The sequence below is a fragment of the Choristoneura fumiferana genome, chromosome 12, assembly GCF_025370935.1.
Source record: "Choristoneura fumiferana chromosome 12, NRCan_CFum_1, whole genome shotgun sequence".
Classification (NCBI taxonomy): Eukaryota; Metazoa; Arthropoda; class Insecta; order Lepidoptera; family Tortricidae; genus Choristoneura; species Choristoneura fumiferana.
The window spans coordinates 3,127,955-3,145,637 of NC_133483.1; the positions used below are offsets into that span (position 1 = coordinate 3,127,955).

The following is a 17,683-nucleotide window of genomic DNA, read 5'->3' on the forward strand; positions in this document are numbered from 1 at the left end:
TGCACGAATTATTAGGTACCTAATTAGTTATTTCATGTATTAATCGCGATACTTTTAGAAAGCATTATTTATTTACAAAAGGATGTAGGCAGGGTAGGAACCTCAATTTCTCGCGCGCCCACTGACAAGTTGGCGCTTGCTCGCGGACTCACGGCCACCGAGCCGAGCAATGACCTGCCGGCGGTCGGATTTCACGGAAAATTATGTAACTTTGTACGAGCGACAAATTCCTAGAATATGATTGATTTTCGAGTTTTTAGGAAATAAATACAAATGAATGTTTTATAAATTAAAGTTTATTGTTTTAATCATTTGAAACCTTATTAGTTAAAGATTACTTACACTAAAATATTTCCTTTTAAAGTATTTGTCTCTGAACATTCGATTGTTAAATCGTATGTAATATGTAATTACTAGCTTTTTCCCGCGACTTCGTCCGCGTGGAATAGTATCTTCGGGAAGTATTTAATTTATTTAGGATACCTATTCTGCCAATAATAGTAGGTACTTACATAAAAACTTCTACGGTTTACCGAAATAACCTATTTTTATTACATTGCTATAGATATTGTGGCGTTATCTGGTAAAAGGTACCTTGTTGTCGGTTCTAGTTTCCGAGATAATCGCGCTTGAAGTAAAATGTCAAAAAAAACATTTTTTCTTTTTTAACTCTATATTAATAAGCAGGGTCTAAATTGTAATTTGACAGAGACACAAGTTTTTAAATCGATTTTGTATGAGTTAAAACATCCCTTAAAGTTTAGTAAGAAAGGTACCTTATTGTCGGTGCAGCTCTTGAATGCTTTCTGTGCGCTCGGTATCGGTTTGGAAGACGTGTCGGACGTCGGTACTTTGTTGGCGCGTTATCATCATCATCATCATCCTAGCCTATACGTCCCACTGCTGGGCACAGGCCTCCTCTCAGAATGAGAGAGCTTGGGCATTAGTTCCCACGCGGGCCCATTGCGGTGCTGGTCGGCGCGTAAAAAACGTCAAGAATCATCATAAAATGCGTTTAATTACAGTAAGGTAAATCATCAATAACTGGCCACCCTTAGGCGGTAGCCAGTTTGGCCCTTATTACACTAGCGATTTGCGGGCGAGTTGAAAGCGAGGTGAGCGCGCAGCGAGTTCGCTTCGAGCGCGTAACGATTTCACCGCGAGCATGAAACGATATCGCCGCGAGCGCGCAATGATGTCGCTGCGAGTTCGCTGCGTTAGCGCCGAAGACGCCCTATTTATTATACGAAAGTCTACAATATGGCGTTTTTGGCGCTAAAGCAGCGAACTCGCCATGCGCTCGCAGCAGCGACATCGTTGCGCGCTTGCGGCGAAATCGTTATACGCTCGCAGCGAATTCACTGCACGCTTGCCTCGCTTTCAACTCTCCCGCGAATCGCTAGTGTGATAAGGCCCTTATTGACGATTTACGCCAATTTGTCTTTTTTTTATTTGACTGGATGGCAAACGAGCAAGTGGGTCACCTGATGGTAAGAGATTACCACCGCCCTTAGACACCTGCAACACCAGGGGGATTGCAGATGCGTTGCCAACCTAGAGGCCTAAGATGGGATACCTCAAATGCCAGTAATTTCACCGGCTGTCTTACTCTCCACGCCGAAACACAACAATGCAAGCACTGCTATTCACGGCAGGATTAGCGAGCAAGATGGTGGTAGCAATCCGGGCGGACCTTGCACAAGGTCCTACCACCTGCTGGTCTTTAGAGGTTGATTTATAGTGATAATAATAACGATTAATAGTTACAACTACAAATCAAAAGCATTTTTTTAGATCTTATTCTTAACTATGTCACTAAACATTTTACGTCCGACAATAAGGTACCTTTTCAAATACGTTAATCAGTATTCTTAAATTAAGACTATTAAAATTAATCGTAAGTTACTAGTCGTTTTCAAATGATATCACTTCATAATCACTAAATATTTTACAACCGACGATAAGGTACCTTTTAGAAAATATATAGTGATTGTACCAACTTTTTACTAAACTTTACCTTGTATTTTGAGACTGAAAAAACTAGTTTTTTAAGATTTGGTGAGTTAATTTGGTCTCATTTGGCTATGTTTTAGCGTACTAAATATAAAAGTTTGTTGATTTTGACTGTTTAATTACATTTGTAAACAACAAAGTTATTTTTGTTAAAGTATTTTTTTTATATAATAAACAACGTTAATTCAAAACGGAGTAGTTCTTATTTAGTGTCCAATTACGCATAATATTTTTTCCTTCGATAAAATCCTATGGAAATATACTATAAATAGAAAAAACTGTAAAAAATCCATCAAACCTTTTTTTTTACTTTATGCACTTTGGCAAGGTAAACTATAGGAAAACCGTTGTCCAATTACAAAATTGTTCTTGAAACCTGAAAGCCCGTACAATCTACTCCTCAAATAGCATGTCATCTATGTAACTTCCAACAATAACGTACTTTTATTGGGTGTATAAGTTTGAATTCAATTTTCTCATAATCACCTTTTCTGGCTTTTGAGCTTCAACATTTAAAAAAAAAATCTATTAAACCTACATGCATGTTTCTTACATGGTTCGATAGCTAAATATATGTAGATTATGGGGATATCAATAACTCAATACCGACAACAAGGTACCTTTTCCCAGATAACGCCACATATAAACTATTTTTTTTTGTTCTTCCATCCATCCGATGTTCTTTGGTAAAACATACAATATTTTGCGGATAGCCACATTTTAGCAATACGACATGTATTCTACCCTGCCAACACAAAAGGACTAATTCTTCATATTGAGCTCTTGACACCTTACGTCCTTTATAGTAAGTTAGGAGGGTAAGGATTAAGTATACTTAAGACTGCATTTTTAGTAAGCATAGCTACACATATTTGTAATAAATATACTGATAGTAAATTTGTTTGGAATTCCTTAAGAACTTTCATCCCCATATTTTCAAGTAAATAGGTCGAAATTTGAAAAGCGTCGGAACAAATGTTTTTTAGGGTTCCGTACCTCAAGAGGATAAAAAGCGAACCGTTAAAGGATTACTTTGCTGCCCGTCCGTTTATCTCGTAAACGCGCGGAGTATAGGTATCGAGTTGAAATTAAAACCCTAAACTCAGGTAAATAGTCCCGAAAGCTGTGAAAAAATCAAACCTCAAGTCAAGGCAATCAAAAACTACAGTCATTAAAATGGTTAAGATTGGTTTTTTGGAATCTTTTTTTTTTACTTTTACGGTCATCCCGTAAAACCTAAATTGAAAATACAAACTGAAATATAGATGCACAGAAAAACCAGAAAAATAAGACCATCACTGGGAATCGAACCCAGGTCCTCGGTATTCCGTACCGCGTGCTATACCGCTACACCACTGATGGTTAACGGTACCGACACGAATTTCCCCTATGCACCTCATATCTCAGCTTGTTTATTTCTTATTTAGCCACTTAAGCAGTGACGCTAGCGACATCTATGCCGTAGCCCTCATCGAGAAACTTTTTCGGCACTCCATTGCTTCATTTTACGAGATGAGGATGAGGATGATGATGCAGAGCGAACGCTGCGGAGCGGAGCGGAGGTTGCGGGGCGGAGCGGAGGTTGCGGAGCGGAGGCTGCGGAGCGGAGCGGAGGTTGCGGAGCGGAGCTGCGGAGAGCAGAGGTGGAGCAGAGGCTGCTGAGCGGAGCGAAGGTTGCGGAGTGGAGGCTGCGGAGTGGAGCGGAGGTTGCGGAGCGGAAGCTGTGGAGCGGAGCGGAGGTTGCGGGGCGGAGCGGAGGTTGCGGAGCGAAGGCTGTGGAGCGGAGCGGAGGTTGCGGAGTGAAGGCTGCGGAGTGGAGGTTGCGGATCGGAGGCTGCGGAAAGGAGGTGGCGGGGCGGAGGCTGCGGAGTAGAGCGTTGGCAGTGGAGTGAAGCGGAGACAACGTAGCGGAGGTAGTGGGGTGGAGCGGAGGCAGTGGAGTAAAGTGGAGGCAGCAGAGCAGAGCGGAGACAACGGAGCGGAGCGGAAGCAACGGAGCGGAGCGGAGGCAACGGAGCGGAGCGGAGGCAACGGAGCGGAGCGGAGGCAGCAGAGTGGAGCAGAAGCAGCGGAGCGGAGGTAGTAGAGTGGAGCGGAGGCAGCGGAGTGGAGGTAGTGGAGCGGAACGGAGGCAGTGGAGTAAAGCGGAGACAACGGATGGTTGTTATTTAATTGTTATTTATTTCAAAACTCTATTGTAATGAATGAGTTTCTTTGAACATATCGTAAAGCCTCACTGTACCTCATAAAAATAACACGTTTAAAACCACCAACTCATACATGGCTCAATACAGTTTGGTCAAGTATAAAGTTTGGCTACATTGACTTATATTCTACCGATAAAAACCGGCCAAGAGCGTATCGGACACGCCCAAGAAAGGCTTCCGGAGCCATTACGAAAAAATTAAGTACTTAATATTTTTCTAAGGATTTCGTATTGTGTACGGATCCGGTATATTTGTACACGATGGATGTCTCGAACAATTTGACCGCTTTGACTGAGTCACTGGTAATGACTATTTTGTATGTTTCCAAGTATTTGGTGATCGTGACTCCTACGTACTAAATGACGCTGACTGTACCTCCCATAGACGTAAAGTGGGGGTGATTTTTTTTCTTGGGGTATCTTTGGATAGGTCTCTTAAAACCATTAGGTGGTTGCTAAAACGATTTTCCCATTCAGTGATTAGTTTGCGAAATATTCAACTTTAGTGCAAATTTTCATATGAAATCCTTACAAAAATATTAAGTACTTCATTTTTTTCGTAAAGGCTACGGAACCCTATTTCGGGCGTGTCCGACACGCTCTTGGCCGGTATTTTTTTTTCACAACAACATAGCGACTTGCGCGCGTCATAGCTCCGAAATACAACCAGACAACCACTGAGAGCAGGCAGACCGATTCGTTTCACATGAGGAGACGCCATACTTTGAATATGTACTAAAACTGACCATTTCTGTTACTTATCGTTTTTTTTTTCGCAACAATGAAGCCTTTTTCATGCGCTATATCTCAAAGTTGCAAGTTGCAACCATTGAGAGCAGGCAGACCACTCTACAACACATAAAAATTAATCTAACCGTTTCCATGATCGTTTTAAAAAATCCTGTCACCTCTCAGTCTCATAGGTCTTTTAAAACCATTAGGGGCTTGCTGAAACGATTTTTCGATTCAGTGATTCGTTTGCAAAATATTCAACTTTAAAGTGCAAATTTTCATTAAAATCGAGCGTCCCCCCCCCTCTAAAATGTAAACTGGTGGGTGAAAAAATCAGAATAGTAGTAGGTATATCGAACTTACGAGAAAAACTATAACGGTTAAGTTTTCTTGAGAATTATTCCGTTTCCAAGAACGTTTTAAAAAACCCTGCCACCTCCTTAGACTATATCCAACGACACCCCACACTACAAGGTTGGATGAGAAAAAAAAACATTCTCACTTTACGTATGGTACTCAAAAGAAAAATATTTTAAATTTTTTATTGTACCATTTTGTCGGCATAATTTACATATATATTACTGCAAAATTAAGTACGGATTTCTAGCATTGATAGTCCCTGAGCAAAGCTGCGGATGGACAGACAGATAGGGCGAAACTATAAGGGTTCCGTAACTATAAGAGAACCCTAAAAACCAAGTAGATGACTTACATGCTGAATTGTATATAGCGAACAATGAACTTTCTAAACTTTCATTACAAATTTCCAAGCTGAAAAAATCAAATGAATATATTTACGGTCTGTTCGAAGTGTCAGGAAACGGTTACCTAGTAATAGCATTGTTGATGTTGATAAGTTTGTAGAAAAAGCGAGGGCCATAGAAGATGCGATTTCCGAAGTAAAATTAAGTACCTACTCCCCGCGCGAACTATACCTTCCGCCGCCTAACTGCCTAAAACTTCATTGCCCCGACTAGTACCACAAAAACTATAAAGGTATAATTCCAATAATTGAATAGGCACTATAAGGTTAAGCGATTCCAACACAATCCGGGAGAACGTAAAGACGTCGCATAAAAAATGTATCTCAAAAATGCGTCAAACAAAACTGAGTATTAAGTAATGAACTTTTAGGCAGATTTATATGGCGCGTGGCGTGGTATATTATATAGACAGCGAGCGGCGCTTTGCGATCGAGAGAGCCGCCGCGCCGCGCCGCGCGAGTTTCGAGAAATGCGGCCGAGCGCAGCGTTACTACCGGTCCGCACGGTACCACTGGTTCGAAAAACTTCAGACTCGAACGAAAACTTGAAACGTGATAAGCGCGTTCGGTGTTCGTATTGTAAGTTTTATGGTCATGTTGCAGCCGATTGTCGTAATTTACAAAATAAAGATGTAAACAGCATATCGTAAACGCCGATTCCGACGGCTTAGTTTGTAATACGTGGCCTAACCCGATACGTTGTTATTGTCATTAATGTACAATAAAACAACTAGACTCCCAAACGCTTAACAAAAGTTCCTCTAAAAACGTCCGAGCGGCGTTGTGTATACGTAGACATCTATTTTTACCGACAACAGTAACAACATTCATTGAAATTAACACCTTATTTCGTAGCAGTAATGTTTAATGTAATTTGTAAACGATCGTTAGAAGTAGTGACATGACGTCACGTGCTGGAAACAGAGTAAAGAATTCTGTTGAGTGGTCATGCGAAAAAAATTAACAAATTGATTAAATAAAAAATAGTCTTTATTTTTTAACCAACTTCAAAAAAAGGAGGAGGTTCTATGTTCCAATGTTTGTATTTTTTTATGTATGTTCACCGATTACTCAGTCAATTGTGGACTAATTTTCAAAATTCTTTTTTATTTGAAAGAGTATTCTTTTGAGGTCGTCCCATTGTAACTAAGTCAAGATCTGATGATGGAATCCTAGGGAAATCGAGGGCAAACCTCAAATTTTATAGGGCACACCTATGGCGATTTTGGCATTTTAGCTTTAAGATATCGACCCATTCAGTGTGAAATGTAGTCAGTCAGTCAAAATATCTTTATTAAATTCAGGCTGTAACATGCACTTATGAATGTCAAAAAAAGTCTACCACCGGTTCGGAAAAACCTACAAAAAAAGTAAAAGCCAAAACTCCATTTTTCAGAAGCAAATAAAAAATGGTGACATCTATTTTTTGCATCTTCTTTTGAAATATTAGTTATAATGAACCACTAAAGCTCATTATTCTTAGGTTTTCGAGTACTTTATTACAGAGAAACCCAAAATAAAGTAGTTTCAATAGTTCCATAGCATTGCTTTTACTACCAAAAAAAATCATGCAACTGGGTTTGACGACATTTTTTTCAAGCTTTGCATCGTTTACTGATGCAAAAGTTTGTTGTGAAAGGAAACAACATTGGTTTTGTCGTAGGTAATTTTGTATTAAAAGACAAATGAAATTAAAGAAAGTGTAATTAAGTGTAGTAAATGCAGTAAACATTTTAGAAAAAAACATGTAATTTAAAAGTCTTTCATTATTTATCCAGTATTAATGTACATTTTAATAACAAAATAAAAGAATATCAAATTAAAATCAGCATAAACTTTAAACCATGCACAGGATATGCAGTTTAATCGAACTTGACTCGAAAGATTTTATGATTCTCTGTATTACTTTAAAATAAACCAGTCGCTATTGAAAAAAAAGGTGTTGTACTCGTATGTTAGTCACTAAGCAAGAAGAAAATAACAGTGTGTAAAACGCTCAGTTTTTGATTGTGTATCTATATAATTAGTCTTTTAGAGGAAAAACTTAATAATTAAGTTTTTTATCCATATTTACTAAAGATCTAAACTAGCTACATTACTATAATAGACATAACGTAAACTTTGATAAAACTACAAAACAAATAATAACCATCCATAAATAGTACAACATTTTATCGGTGAGTTTCGTCAAAATGTTGCAATCTACCTTTTACAGATAATTCTGTTTTAAAGTTTCTGGAGCCAAAATGGCAAAAACGGAACCTTTATAGTTTCGCCATGTCTGTCTGTCTGTCTGTCTTTCCGTCCGTCCGCGGCTTTGCTCAGGGAGTATCAATGCTAGAAAGCTGTATTTTTGCACGGATATATGTGTGTCTACACAACATGCCGACAAAATGGTACAATTAAAAATTAAAAAAAAAATTTTTTTTAGGGTACCTCCCAAAGACGAAAAGTGGGGTGATATTTTTTTCTCATCCAACCCTATTGTGTAGTGTAGGGTATTGTTGGATAGGTCTTTTAAAACCATTAGGGGTTTGCTAAGACGATTTTTCGATTCAGCGGAATGTTTGCGAAATATTCAACTTTAAAGCGCAAATTTTCATTAAAATCGAGCGTTCCCCCCCCTCTAAAATCCCCAAGCCGGTGGGTGGAAAAATTTGAAAAAAAAAGGATGGTAGTAAGAATATCAAACTTTTAAGGAAAACTATAACGGCTAAGTTTGCTTGAGAATTATTAGTAGCTTAAGAGTAAATAGCAGCCTAAGGTATAAAATATACCGAAACTGTTCACTGGCCCTGTCACGTTCCATCTTTTATTTTATTTTTTATTTACTATCACTTGTTCGTATAATTTAATACGACCAATGATCGCTTTGTTTGTATTTGCACGCACCATATCTTCATAGACCTCTTCTGTACTGGTTCTGGCAGAATATCAGCGCTGCGGTCTCCGCAGCTTTATTGCTGAGTCAGCGCCCTTTCTTTCCACAACACATGGCCTGCTCGTTGTGTATTTTTACATGTATTTATAGGTTTTATGTAAGTATGTACGTACACACACTCGTATGCATATGTGTGCGCGTGTGTGGGTATGTGCATGCTGCATATATATATCCCAATAAAACATTTTGATTGGTAAAGTATCAATAGTTTTTAACTTTGTAGTTTAACTTTAATGAATGATAATTATATGTATATTTTTAAATCTTGTAATGCTATTCTGTGTTGTGGATGAATAAAGTCATTTCTATTCTATTCTATTCTAAACTATGGAAGATTCCGTAGAAAATACGAAATCCTTAGAAAAACATTTCTTTATTTTATTCGTAATGGCTACGGAACCCTATTTTGGGCGTGTCCGATACGCTCTTGGTCGGTTTTTTATTTTATTAATAGTTCTCGGCAAAATTCATTTTAAAATCGAAGAATACCGACAGCTATTAATAACGTAGATAGACTGCAATAAGTTCCAGTCCATATTTTTTGTTGACATATCGACATTTACTATCGTACTTACCATAAAGATGATTCTAAAGCAATATTGTGGCCAGATACGAGGTTGTGAAAGTAAGTGGTCGATATGTATTTTCAAGGCGGCATCCGTTCACGATAACGTTCGAATTTCAAAAACTCTTTCCAGCCAAGAGCATAAAAAGCGACTTTCCACGCAGATTTCGAGGTTAAAGACAGCTTTTTCGAGCTAGTGAGGTGAATTTTTCTTTATTAAAAAGCTACTTTGTCTCACGGAGTGCGCAAAATGCGATTTTGCTCACTGATTTTTCATAGCAAAACCTGCCTGTTTGAGCTGCTGAGGTGAAAAGGTCTTTTTCTTTCCTTTATAGTTTCCCGACACGGGAATCGAACCCGGGACCTCAAGCTTCGTAGTCAGGTTCTCTAACCACTAGGCCATCTGATCGTCTAAATCTAAAATATTATTATCATTATTTCCATTATTGTCTCTCAGCTGTAAGTAATTGAGAAAATACACAATTAATATGTATATATCTAAAAGTCTGTTTAAGTAACAATATCAATACGTGTATTAAGAAACAATAATCTACATTTTTAACTCACACGCAAAGTTGGTTTTGTACTTTTGACGAGTCTTCTGAAACCTTTAACTGTTATATATGTCGGCGGCCGATCGTAAAATCCGCCAGATCACGAAATTCCTAGGCGTTGGCCAGGCATATCACGATGTGCCTGAGAAATAATACGGCAGATCGATTAGAGCAACGCATTCGACGATATTCCTAGCTTTATACCGGGCACATCGTAAAATAGTTTCTTTTTTGGCCACTGGTGGCGCTGTGTATGCAATGGCGGCCGTGTCCAGCTGACCGGTCGTGTTTGTTTAGCGCGTGAAAAATGTCGGCGTCGCAACAAAATGATCCTTAAACCGAAACTAGTGATTGAATTCAAAATAGAAGTGCAAAAGAAGCTTTTGAACATCAGCTCCGTTCTTTTTATGTGAATCAAACGGATTCTGTGCATAATATGAAAAAACCATGGACGTCTGCCCGTATTTTAGAGGTTAGTATTTAGTTGATAAATAAAGTATTCACTAGTTGTTATTTATTTATATAGAAAAATTTAGGCACGACGAGCGAAGCGAGGAGTGGTTAGTATTAATTGTGATCACGACGCACGAGCCGAGCGAGCGAAGCGAGCGAGCCGCGGTAGCGGCCGGCGAAGTGCCAGAACCGATATGGCGGCGTTTCATGATATGCCTAGGAATTTCATGATCTGCCTAAACTGGCCAAATCATGAAATGGCGGCGCTTCATGATATGCCTAGGGATTTCATGATCTGCCTAAACGTCACTAGGCAAATCGCTAAACGGTGAGTTTTGAACGATATGGCGGATGTCCCTTAGCCAATTCATGAAATGGCGGCATTTCACGATATGCCTAGGAATTTCGTGACCTGGCGGATTTTACGATCGGTCGCCGACATATCGAAGTGTAATTAAACGAAATTACATTTTTGAACATGCATCCTTTTGAATTAGGATGGTAGTGTTCTGATAATTTAATAAACAACATAAACTTTATTTAAAAATTTTTTTTCGTTATATTTGAAGTCGCCCGCTCTTCTCCCACTAAGTACTTCTTTAACTGCAACTACGACGACTATGACTTCAGATTCGGACCACCCAAAAGGATTTGTCGTTGTCTCGAAAGTCTCGAAATTTCGAGACTCCCGGGACTGAAGATAAAGTCTCGTCTCAGTCCCGCCCGAGACTCAAAAATATTTCCAAGACTGGACGCCCTAATCGGAACACATAACGGACCCTTTACTTGACTTGTAAAAATCTTCACCTCGGTCTCTTGCTATAATCGCTGTCCATTCAGAACACCGTATAGGATTCCGTGGAAAACTAAAATAATCAAAAAAAATATTTAAAATACGAACCTGTATGTGTCAAATAACTAAATTTAGTAATAAATGAAATAAATAAAAACCATTTTTTTTTTGCTATAATACAACATATTTCATATTCGTTTATGTTTAACTTCATGTTGTCAATGTATTAATGTTAAAAAAAAGCCAGACAAAATTAATATAGTATCCTTTCTCAATAATAATTTAGTAACACAGCAATTATAAAATGAAAATAATAAAAAAAAAAGTTAAATTAAGTTATTAATAATTACGTTCAACATTAAAATAAAAAATAGAGTATTCAAGTCCACAGCTTTCTCCACTCCGCGGAAGCTAGACTGTCTCTTTTGTTCTCGAGAGTTTGATTAAGGTGCGAAAAAGACATATACGAACACGGGGCGAGCATATTTTGTTTTAGCAATTGAAATGTAAATTTTTAGCAAAATGCTAAAAAAACATCAAGATAGTTATGCAATTTCGTAAATTTAAAGGAAACTTAAAATACGACACTCCATCCTTTTTAAGAGTGGATCTGCTGTCATTTGCAGTTTCGCCGAAAACTTTGTCATTGCGTGGCGTTGTAATGTAATCAACGCGCGGTCGAAACACAACTGTGCAGGGCTACTACGAAACTCGAAAATCGAAGTTCGTATCATACCGTCCCTCTCGCTCGCTCTCGTATTAAATAGTATAAGTGCCAGAGGGACCCCACGACACGAACTTCGAGTTTCGGGTTTCGTAGTAGCCCTGCAGGAATGAAACAATAGTCGTCTACCTCACCTACATACTATGAGTTCCATCCTGCTCGGTCGTGCTGAGTCACCGACTTCGAGCTACTAGGTACAGTCACCAGCCCCGATATCCGACACAACAAGTCTGCATAAATATCTGATACGACTCTATTTCTAGGGCCGGAAGGACGTGTCAGATATTTTTGCACACTCCGCTGTAGCAGATATTAATGCTGGTGACTGTACCTAAAAAAATATTTTCAAGGGATTTGTAGTCGGTTCCATTTTCCGTTATTTTTTTGGAGTTCGTTTTTCTTTTTTGTTATAATTTTTCTTTATTTCTCACATTTTAGTGATTCGTAGCCAAAGAACATCTCTCAACGATTCCATTAAGCCCAAACACGGCTTAGGTACGTTGTTTTATAACAGAGTTCCGTTGCCTACCTTCCGGCTTCAGCATCAGATCAGTTCGAAAGAATCATTAACTTAAAGCTCCTTCTTAGTCGCTTATCTAGGTATATTCATCATGATCGTTTATAGACGAGCGAGCATTACTTAGCTTTGATGAGTTCCATTGGTCATCACGGTCTTCTTCATCAGGTACAAGTTACCAAATGATACTTTCTGAATGTAAATGCTTATTTTAATGCTAAAAATGCCAAAATCGCCATAGGTGTGCCTTTAAAATTTGAGGTTTGCCCTCGATTTCCCTAAGATCCTATCATCAGATCTTGACTTGGTGACAATGGGACCACCTCAGAAGACTATCCTTTCGAATAAAAAAAGAATTTTGAAAATCGATCCACAATTGACTGAGTAATCGGCGAACATACATAAAAAAAATACTAACATTGGAACATAGAACCTCCTCCTTTTTTGAAGTCGGTTAAAAAGTCGCCAGATAAGTCGCTAAACCATTTTTGTCGTCAAAACCTTTTTTGGTCGCTAACACTTAAGCAAAAATCGCTAGTTCTAGCGACAGTCGCTAAATTGGCAACACTCGGTAGCATAGCAAATATTACCGAAATGTTACTTGGGTATCGTTATAATAATGTGAATTGGGTAACGTTAACTAGCCCTACAATGTAAAGTAAATTTACCGGTAAAAATAACGTTAATCAGGTAACGTTACTATATGTTAAGTTACCATTTAACGTTATATTTTTTTACCGGTACTAGGTATATGTATGATTTTTACCGTTATTTAACGTTACTTATAGTGTGAATTTGGTAACGTTAACAAGCCCTGGTTGTAAACCAGCAGCAGGGCTACTACGAAACTTGAAGTTCGTATCGTACCGTCCCTCTCGCTTTCGTATTAAATAGTACAAGTGTCGTGCGGTCCCTCTCGCTCTCGTATTAAATAGTATAAGTGTCAAAGGGACCGCACAACATGAACTTTGAGTTTCGAGTTTCTTAGTAGCCCTTGGTCAGCCTATACATAAGTTACTATGATCTACTATAATCTGTGGTAATTTACATATCATTATCAGCTGTATGTCAGTCAACGTCATAACGTCAACCAACTGTCAAAAAAAGTTAAATTAACCTGTCATGACAGATTTTTCGTTCACTCACTGCTTTGCTTTACTTGCTTATTATTTATTTACAAATAAATTAGATTACAAAGTAAACGGCACAAAAGTAGAACCCAAAATCGTATCTCTTCCTCACATTTGTCTCAAACGAGCGAGAGGTAAATATGTTTTAAGATTCTACTTCGCCGCCGTCTACTATGTATACCGCTTTAAAATAATAAAAACAAATTCGTCAGTTACCAATTTCCATTAAAATTTGAACCAGTCAAACTATAATGATTGATACATTATACAATTCGTTTTGAGTTCGATTAACTAGTGTGTACCATATTACTGCCGCTGAAATGGTTTCGTCAGTGTTTTCTGCGATGTTTACTAGACTCGCATGCGCCCATCGAGTTACCGCACAACACTGAAACGATATTGGGCCGAAGTAAAGTCACGAAAATAAAAGATCAGTCTTGTTCACGCCAGCAAAGTAAGTGGTTACACTGCATTGATTTAATTTAGACCAATACAATACATTGTTCCAACATTTATTAGTGTCAATTTATCAAGTATCATGCAAACGACATTGTTGCTTTACTCTCATTTTTACTCTATTCACCCCTAAAATATTGATTTAAAGTTTGCTTAGATAAATAAAAAAAATTAGGCACAAAATTAAATATAAAATACTTATGACTCCATCTGGGAAAATTGATTTATCACTATCCCGCAACTGCAGTTTTCGGAATAAAAACTATCCTGTTCTTTCCAGGGTCTGAAACTATCTTCATACCAAATTTCATTTAAATCTGTTCAGCAGTTTAAACATGAAAAGGATTATCATATTTCCACCTTAAAATTGACTTGCGACACACAGTTCTATTCTATTTTCTCGCATTTATATATTAGTTTGAATAATGTAATATAAGAAAATTAAGAAAAACATTATCTATTTGGTTTCAGTAAGTCTAAAAGCAGACTGTGAAGAATGTGTTGTTGAAGTGAAACAACTTGGTATAAATCCTTCAGGCTTCGATGGGTTTGCTATGAAAAAGGGAGCTTTATACAAATTAGGACACGGTACCAGAGTTGAACTCTTACTTAATTTCTACTGCCACATAATTGAATTTGATCCTCCACCGGAAGGGTTTGAGCCTAAAACTGGAAGCAAAAGAAAATTGGAAGAAGAAGAAGATTGCCCTAGAAAAAAGAAAAATCTGGAAGCAGACATGGATCAGGCTTCATCAAGCATTTCTGAGGCTGTAACAAATTTCTGGGAAGAAATTGACAATGGAGAACTTTATGTGTTTACATCTAAGGGTGTGAAATCTAGTTCCAAAATAGCTGCATTTGATATGGATGGAACATTAATTAAAACCAAGTCAGGTAAAGTCCATCCAGTGGACACCAATGATTGGCAGATTTCATTTGGTTCTGTGCCTCAAAAGCTACAAGAGCTTTTTCACAAGAGTTTAAAGTTGTCATTTTAAGTAATCAAGCACCCATTGGCAATGGTAGAGTTAAAATTGGGGACTTCAAAAAGAAAATTGAAGCTATCATTGAAAAATTAAACGTACCTATACAGGCTTATATAGCAACAGGTAAAGGATTTTATAGGAAACCAACTACTGGCATGTGGAAATTCTTAAAGAAAAAGTAAGTTTACTCAACGGATGCACCAACGTTTTAACTTTCGTGATTCTCACTCATATCAAATAACACAACTGTAATGTTGCCGAAACGTCGAGGTAAATATTACTTGTGTAATAATAGCGTGATAAGTCCCGTTTGTGGTATTTTGACTATGGATGCACCAATTCAACAATTCATTTTAGCTATCATTAAATGCAAAATGAAATTATCTTTACTTTAAATTTTGATAGAGAATTCATTCAAAGCCTGTATTTTCTTTTTTATGCACTTTTGCTCCACAGAGAAATGATAACCTGGTTGTGGATATGGATAAGAGTTTCCTATTGTGGTGATGCTGCAGGCAGGGTTGCCAATTGGGCTCCAGGCAAGAAAAAAGACCATTCCATGGCAGATAAACTTATGGCTGAAAACCTGGGTCTAAAATTTGACACTCCAGAACAATTCTTTCTGGGACATTCTGTTGCTAATGTTCCTATGAGCAAACCCGAATTTATTTCCAAGGAACTGGACCCAGCACACTTTTAAAGATAATCTTATCAGCACAGAGAAAGAGGTCAGTGAGTCATTAGCCAAAAATTTTAAGTATATGACTTCATAGCACCTTCAGGTGGCATGGCTGAACATTTACCCACTTACTGAATGTGTTTGTTACAGATTCTCGTGCTAGTTGGATACCCTGGAAGTGGCAAATCATTTATAGCTAAACAAATAGAAACTAAATCTCAACACAAATATGTAGCTGTTTGTAGAGATGTTCTGGGGTCATGGCAAAAGTGCGCTGCTGAAGCCAAAAAGTTATTACAGGTAAAAAAAAATACTGCATTTCTAATTAAATTATTCCTACAGAAGTTGTATCCATGTAAGAAAACACATAATAAATCAAAGAAGATTTAATTGAGTGGGTGTTTCAATGTTTCATAACAATTGCTATTTAATTTTTTAATTATTGCAAAGACTGTTGGGCTATAAATGCTTTAATAGGCTATTGTAAGAAAATAATGCTAATTTTGCTTTTATCAATAAGGTACAGTTGCTAACACTGAACTGATAGTTATGTGAGGAAGGTGAATCTTATTAGATAAGAATCATAACATAAACATTGGATATTTAGCAACACTATTGTCACAGTGAAGTAAAAAAAAACGAACTTCATTTGGTTGTTCTGAAAATTAAAGTTGAGCAATAGAAGTGTTCCCATATGCGGTAGAAACTCTACAGATAATATCATAAATTTTTTTTTTCAGCAAGGCAAAAGCGTTATAGTAGACAGTACCAATCCTGACGTAGAATCCCGTGGCCGTTGGACTTCACTGGCCAAGGAAATGAATGTTGAGTGCCGCTGCGCTAAGATGATGACTACCAAAGCTCACGCGCAGCACAATAATAAGTTCAGAGAACTCATGAAGATGAACCACGTCCCTGTTAATGATATTATATTTCACAGTTACAAGTAAGCATTGAACAAACACTGCTTTACTCTATTACAAGTAAAAAACAAATTAACGACGTTTTCATTTTCTCGTGTTCACAATATTGATGTAATGTTTGTATAATTATAGTTCGATAGTGTTTTAATCTTGTAACAAATTTAGATTGATGTCGTCTAAAAAAAAACAACATACAAAATTATCGATTTTTGTGTGAGTCACTGAGGAACCCTTTCTCAATAAGTGTTGTATAGTAGGTACCTAAGATACGAATAATATCTGGAAATGGGGGAGACGCCCAAATAAATGACGAAGCGGCTAACAGGAAACACTAAAAATATACCTAAATAACTGGTCAACTATTTTTAAGTTCATGGCCAGTGATAATCAGGGAGCGAAACTTTGATGCCGGTGACAGCCGTACGACGTCAAGCTTCATACAGAGTGTTTTTATCTAGATTATAGATAATCACTAACAACTTATTGGCCTCTTTAGTTTACGGATATTTTATAGACAGTTGAGACGGCCAGTACCTACTTATTTATAAAAACACCCTATGTGTCAATTTGCGTCATAATGAAGTCACCGGCATCAAAGTTCGCTCCCTGGTGATCATCATTTCCATCAGATGTCCCGCTTGCTTGTTTACCTCCCCTCATAATAAAAATAAATAAATAAGCAATAAAAAAAAGTGTCTACTAACTTCAAACTGCTAATAAATAAATAAATGACACTCGAAAACTATTGATGTGTAATGTACTACTTTCCATTCATATTCTAAAGCCCAATTTACACCGCGAGCAGAGTGGACCTCATTGGTGAATGACTTAGTTTAACTTACATCGACCAACTTCATGGAGGTCGATGTAGTTAATACTCATGCAGCCTCCTCAGCTCGCGGTCCACCGGGTTTAATCGCGATCGAAAATAATAGTCACACATAGTCAATATTTACTTCAATATTTTCAGAAATAAATTTAAGGACCCAATACCAAGTGAAGGTTTTAAAGAAGTTATTGCTGTCGACTTTAACCCATGCTTCGATGATAAAGACGCCGAAGAATTGTACAAATGCATTTATTAGAAAAGTGAAGAAAAGCTCGTCAAAGTACGTCGCGTCGAGAGCCTGGGAAATACTCCAATTACTAAGTACATTTTGAAATTAAGTGGTATGTATTGTCTTATTTCAAATAAATATTACAGTTAAATCATATGGAAATGAGTTTCGTATTCATTGTTATTACACT

General features: G+C 37.6%; 1 pseudogene; it reads left to right on the top strand.

Moving 5' to 3' along the window:
- Positions 1-17,528, top strand: part of LOC141433654 (uncharacterized protein F21D5.5-like) — a 23,823-nt pseudogene extending 6,295 nt beyond the window's left edge.
- Positions 17,529-17,683: the final 155 nt, after the last annotated feature.